Raw genomic sequence first — 7066 nt, 5'->3', positions numbered from 1 at the left:
CACCAGAATACCCCAGGGGTAACACAGACTACACAACACCCTTTCAAAGCTCGCGCTGAACTAGAGAGTGGAGACTCTTATCAGCAACCCTTGGGATATATTACTACAATAACAAGTTCCATCTAACAAGGATGTCCAAGGACAATGTTTCCTAATGAAAGATTTTAATATAAAATTATACTTACACCCTTAAAATAAAATTTTACAATAATGTACATACCTCGTGCTTTTGTCTGGATTTCGACAGAAGCCGATCTTGTTTCTGCAGGAATCAAGACAGAATATATACAAGTGCTATCACAAGAAAGCTAAGCACATTTTAATCGCGGCTTAAATACACCAAATCAAAATAAGCATTACTTTGGGGCTAAGAGAAAAATTAGGTACTACCAGATTGCCTCCTAATAAATATCACAAACTTGAGCTAAGAGAAAAAGTTGTAATACTCAGAAAGTCTCAGTATTCCCATAACATAAATAAACCAATAAACCGTGCCAACTGTCAAATTCAGATCATTAAGCCATAATGCAACATGATAGCATGATTTAACAAGAATAGAAACACTTAAGATGTTTTCTAGATGGACAAAAGAGGTAAATAATTAGAAATCTACAAACTAAATTAGTACACGGTGTTAAATATATTCATATAAAGGTTATAAAATAATTTAGTCAACAGTATAGCTTTGTCTCATCAACCTCCAAAACAAATTAAGAAACAAAAGAGTATGTGAAATTCAAACACTTTCGATGACTTAAATAAATAAATCTTGGACTTACAATCCCTTCTTTAAATATGAGTTTTTCGTTCCACGACCTTTGTTTTGACTTGGATGAATCGGAGGAACCAGGCTTGAGAAAAAGGCGGAGACAATTATTTATAATATTTGCGCCCGTTCAGAGAAATGAAAAAGTGAAAAATCCTTTACTAGAAAAAAGAACTTATTACTAACCACAAAGATTGCGATTATATCAACAAAGGTGGCATCCGAAACGCTCTCATCGTCTCTAAATGTTGGACAAAAACCTTTTTGTTCTTCAGTTCCTCGAAACCCAAAAAAAACAAAACACATTTCATAACTCACACTCCGTTATGAAAAAACAAAAAAAAAACAAATGCTTCTTCATTACCTTTTCCGGATGAACCATTAAGTGAAAGCTTTCCAAAATCCAACAGAGGTCGCTTCAAAGGTCTTTCATTGATTTCCAACCCTGCGTAAAATGGATGCTCAGTAAAAAAAAAACTATACAAGTGAATAAAGTAATGAAGAAGGCTAGACTCACAAAATGCTTCAAGCGGAGATTGAAAATCCTTCCTTTTGACCCTAACAACCACCGACTTCACCTCATTTGCGGAAGACGAGCTATCACCAGTATCCACCATAAAACTTTTCCTTCACCAGAATCTTCAGATGAAACAGATAGATAATAATTCTGGGGTTTAAGAGGGGTTTTTTAGCTTCATAACAAACTATAGTCTTTAGCTTTCCATTACTTGCACCATATTCTCGATAAGCCCTTGTGTAGCATATAAGGAACCTGCAACGACAAAAAGACTACCAACCTACGATGACCAGAGCTCCCCCTAGAGGGTATACTTGAACTGAAAAACTAGACATCATTGTCATCAACTCTATACTCTGCAATATCTACAGATGTCACAGAACCCTCATCGGAATTTGAAGGATCATGATGAAGTATGAACAAGATGGAATCAATTGGGCAGTTAGGCTGCGAAAAGATCATGTGTGACACCATCCCTGCGAGTATCACATTTTCACAGTTTATCACTTACCCACTACAAGTTCACACATAAATCAAACATCCAAATGTCTTAAAGCTTTACAACATCTGCCCTACCTTCCTTTGTTTCAATATCAAGGATTAACATCTTACAATCGGTGATGTTGAAATCCCCAATTTTAAAAACCTAGAAAATTGAAAACCCCCACTTCAATTAAGCCGAAAAACGAAATTGAATTAACATAAAAAGGCATGCTTAAGCAAAGAGAAAAGAGGGTGATGGAGAGAAACCTGACGACCTTTGATCTCTTTAATCCAAAGTAAGTGAAAGATGCCTTAATGAAGTCGTGCAAACAAGAAGGAAAAAAATATGTATATAACAGTAGGAAGTGAAGAGAATAAAAGAAAAAGTGGAGTGAGTTTGAGGAAGAAGAAGCGCAAGACAAAGGTTTCTGGAGCTGGACGAATTGAAGAAGGCAAAATCTTAGTTTTGATTTTTGAAGGCAAAATGTTAGTTTTGATTTTTGAAGGCAAATACGGGTTCAATTGAATGGCGACGACATCAAAGAAGATTAGAGATACTTTTGCCCGTCCTAGATTTAGGACAAAAGAATAAGTCGTCTATTATTCGAGCTACGCCTTGCAAATTTGAGCTAAAGCCTTGCGACGGGTTTTTTCATTTTTGGGACTCAAAAACCCGTCCTAAATTTAAGACGAGCAATAATGTCTCAACATGTCGTCCTATTTCAGCAAATCTGGTGTAGTGCTTGTTCCAGCTCTCTATGTGATTTGTGTAGCAAATGACATACCTTCTCATTGGAGCAAAAGCACAACACCACGACTCTTTCGGAATCTTTACAATCTTTGCATAACCTTTGCTGTCGGCACAATAAATTTGGCTCATAAGTCTTACAAATTCTGCATGTTCATAAGTTTTGACTCTCTTCACCTTCCCTTTTGTCTCTTGCTTAGTCATACAATTTGAAATGTGTTGTGCACAAACAGCAATGGACCGCGATTAGGAAGTATTTTAGGCACGGCTTGAAGAATGCTTAGATGCCTATCGAGAGAAGAACAAAGTTTTGCTCGATCCCAACAACAAGGTCTCTTAACTTTTCTAGAAACCAATCCCAGTGGTCATTATTTTCCTTTGGGACTATGGCAAATGCAATTGGAAACACGTGGCTATCGCCATCAGCCGTGATAGCAGTTAGTATGATTGAGTTGTACCTACCTGTCATGAAAGTGCCATCAATCATAATCAATGGACGAAGACATCTTTTGTAAGCTCGGACAGTGACGCCGTAGCTCACAAACAAACGTTCAAACTTGTGCTCAGGGGCCGATGACGTTTGCAGCTCGGTGAAACAATCTGAATCCACTCTTTTAAGTTCTTTACAATAATTTGGCAACATTTGGTACGACTGACTAAAGCTTCCCCTTATCTGCAAGCAAAAAAGTGAAACAAACATAAGTTAGTTGTTGCTACTATTGCGTTCATTAGTTGCTGATATAACCAAGGCAGTTACCTTTTGCATTGCAATTTCTTTTGCTTTCCAAGCAACTTTATACGACACATTTGTCTGGTGTGCGTCCTTAACCTCCAACTGCAACTGTTTCGGAGCCATATCAATATTGTCCCTAAGTTTCGATTTCACAACTTCTGAAACCCATTTTGCATCAGCTTATTTATTAGTTGCAATTGCTTTATCTTGTGAACATGTATGTGCTTCTCTGAAGGTTATAATAACCCATATATCGAACCGATTGGTCGGTTTTGCAAACAAATGAAATGTGCAACCGGAGACTTACACTTCATATAAATCCTCTCGGGGAGAAGTGCTGCATACGAATACGAAATCAAACATGTTTGCTATTTGCGTATGACTTCATGTCTTTTATAAGATCATCCCGAAAGTAGGATAGTGTTGTCCTACTTTAGGAGGAACAAACTTCAGTTCACATGAGGAGGAGTTACATCCACTTTAGCCGGTGTTTCGGACTATGGGGAGAGCGAAGAGGATCATATCCTTGATGTAAGTCTTACGAATTGAGATCTTACGCACCGAATAAGCGTAGCATCAACCATTCCATTTGTTTCAATATCGGGTTCACTTTGGCCTTCCTCATCATTAACGATCATATCGGGTTCACTTTGGCCTTCCTCATCATTACGGTCATAGGCGTGCCTCCCAAAAAACTCTTGACTACGGTTAGGAGTAGACCATACATCACAATCATCATCCAATAATTGAACTTCATCATCATCATCTTGATTACCACCATTTACTACTCTAACTTCATCATCATCGACTCCATCCTTTACTTGTACTACTTCTTCTTCTTCAAAATTAACTTCATGTAGTATTTCAACTTCATCATCATCACCCTCATTATTGTCAATATTTTGATTCATGGAAATTCTATATTCCTCGGGACGTCCCCGTATCACCATATGGATTTTGGGAATCAAAGTCATCATAATCGAGGTTGATCAAGATCCGTACACCATCTTGCTCATCACCATCATTGACCGCCCCTCAGTATTATATCGAAGAATTAGCTCCCCACTATCGAAGAACTGGAACTATATGTTACCTTGCAAGGCTATAGAGTGTACCTTCCACAAACAGAGAAGGCGGTGTGACCGTTTCTTTTCAGATCTTGAAGGTTCGGTGTAACTTCGGAGGAAACACCCCCTACGGACAAATATCTATATTTCAATGAACTTTCGGTAAGTTCCACACCACTATCGACGACGGGTAAGCTATCATCTATCAACATATCCCATTGATATCGAAGACTTACCCGCCATCACCGCTTTCAACGTTGACAAGCCGTGAGGTTGAATGTGTTCTTCGACGTCGTGAATCTCCACATCTTCCCATTGATGAGTCCCCACTCTCCCACTCCGGGGGTTGGTCAAGGGACTTTCTCGGAAAACCAAAGATTCATAACTATCTCGGGGAAATAAAGCATGTACCCACCCTCACTAATAATGACCTAACCAAATGGAACCGCATTACTTACCAATTGCTTCATCGACAAGTTTAAATTGGTTAATGGGGACGCTTCGACGAGCTAGCTCTTACGTTTTGAGAAAAGAGTGTTTCACGGAGAAACAATGCTTGGAGTCGCGTCTTTTTCTTAAACAACTTCGGTAGCAACTTCTTTCTTCTTAACATTAGTCGTCCATTGCTTACCACTTCTACCCGTTAATAACCCAAACCATCATTGTTTTTTTTGGAGACTTTCTTTGTTTCATAATCATGTTCAAATAATCTGTTTCTTCATCAATTCGAACGGGGACTTCTTCGTCAAGTATCTTATAGAAAAAGTAGATCTTTTTCGACAACACACCTTCCACGGTACTCATGAATCCTTCAAATGAAATACCCCCATCACAAACTCTCAATTTCACCTCGCCACCAACATACTTCATCCGGCCATACTTGTCCGCTTTCATCTCCCCATTGTAGTGAATAAGAACATCCAAAAAGTACCTAACCGGTAAGTATAAAAAAACAACCAAAAAGCGATGGTTACAAAGAAGTACCTAACCATAAACCATAAAACCGAAAAGTAAATTCAAACATTTAAGCACAAACTAGTTAAACTAACACTTTTAGGACATTTATGATGGAATCTATCTTAAATGCCTTAATATTAAACCCAACATTAAATATAGAATCAACATGGAAACCACCAACATTCTACCACAACTATATAATCAACAAGCATTTATGCATGGAGACGTCATAGCTGTCTTCAAAACCCTCTTCCTTGAAAGATGAAGCATCAAACAAACAAAACACTAAACTACGTGGAACAAAACCGTAGACCCAAGGCCCTAGATAGCTTAAAAAACAACAAACTATACCTTTATCATGTGAATGTGTCATGTTTTCCATGTCAAACCTTAAAAAATACAAAAAGCGGAGGGACAATGACGAGGAAGAAGAAGAAAACAACCAAGAAAAAAACGAAACTTTGAGCTTTTGTCCTATTTTTTAGGTTGGCTCAAAATCTGAGGTAAAAGTTGTAAAGGACGCGGCAACCAAAAAATCGAGAGAGTTGCCGATAGTTTATTAGTCGGTTGCTTCTTCATTATAGCAAACACGGATACTACAACATGTTTTGATTAACGTGTTTTCTTTATCAAGATCCAACGGTTGTCCATCATCAGTAAAGTCAAACTCATCGTACAATATATAGAGTTATCTTGTGAGGGTAAAAAGGGGGGAGAGAGAGTGTTGCATATCCACGTGGGCATTGTTTGGAAATAAGGAGAAGGGCAAAAGTGTCAAAAGTGAGGTTGAAAAGTCAAAATTGAAGAGTGGTTACTACTTTGGAATAGATTGACATTATGGGTTACTAATTGGGAAATTACCCAAGAAATAAAGGAGGACCAGATTTATTTCTCCCACTTGACTTTTTCTATTTCTCACATGTAAACAGAAAGAGAAAAAGTGAACAGTGTAAACACCATTAATGAAAAAGAAAGAGCTTTGTTAATTTTATCTTTCTCTTCTTGCATCTTACACTGCCTTCCTACACTACCTTAGTGAAAGGCGCGCCTGGTGTGTGTGAATGAGGGAATGGTTTTCCTTTCCACTTGTCATATACTCATATGGATCTAAGATGTCAATGGAATTACCTACATAACCCTGGAATAGGAGGATCAGTATTCACTAGCGGTAAGATGCTCCAGTGCGCCACTGTTCATGTTGGAGTTATTGCTTTGCATTTGCGCACACACACAAGACAAGCTCAATTCAATGATTAATGAGATTGTGGAAAAACCACTTGACAGTGTTGTATGATTTATGTTCCTGTAAACAAATTGGTGCGGCCATAGCAACCAAAGTCCCAGAGAGGCACTATAGGGATACACAAAAGACTAATTACGCCTATAATCTTAAAATGCTGTTGTCATTCCGACTCCTTCACTGGACAGCAGATATGTCAACCAAAATTGTACACACCAACCAAATCAAGGAAGCATGAGCTTAGTAGTGGTGCAGGAATCAGCTCATCACTTTACTGATACTTCATTTGCAGTTAACACTTGCGATTTGCGGATTTACGAAAGAGCAAAAATTGGTTTGAACGTGAGTTTATCAATCACTGGGAAATTGGGAACTTAGGATAAGTAATAAAACGATTTCTACTTGGCCAAATAACTTGAAACTCGATTAGGAACAGTATTAAGTGAATATTCCAAGATGTTTCTGTTGGATGGTTCTTTCGTTAAAGTTAACCACGGACAAATTGAAAACTTACAGATACATCGTTCTGTTGGATGATTTCTTCTTGGCCGAATA

General features: G+C 38.0%; 1 long non-coding RNA gene across 1 annotated transcript; it reads right to left on the bottom strand.

Moving 5' to 3' along the window:
• Positions 1-1012: 1012 nt before the first annotated feature.
• Positions 1013-2559, bottom strand: LOC147524571 (uncharacterized). Its single transcript, XR_015197019.1, has 5 exons — positions 2034-2559; positions 1860-1929; positions 1284-1759; positions 1131-1211; positions 1013-1044 (listed from the first exon to the last, which is right to left on the bottom strand). It is a non-coding gene; the product is annotated as an uncharacterized LOC147524571 (long non-coding RNA).
• Positions 2560-7066: the final 4507 nt, after the last annotated feature.

This window comes from Coptis chinensis, chromosome 1 (genome assembly GCF_015680905.1).
Source record: "Coptis chinensis isolate HL-2020 chromosome 1, ASM1568090v1, whole genome shotgun sequence".
In the NCBI taxonomy this organism is placed as follows: Eukaryota; Viridiplantae; Streptophyta; class Magnoliopsida; order Ranunculales; family Ranunculaceae; genus Coptis; species Coptis chinensis.
The sequence above is the reverse complement of the archived record's forward strand: the minus strand, read 5'-3'. Positions and strand labels throughout refer to the sequence as shown.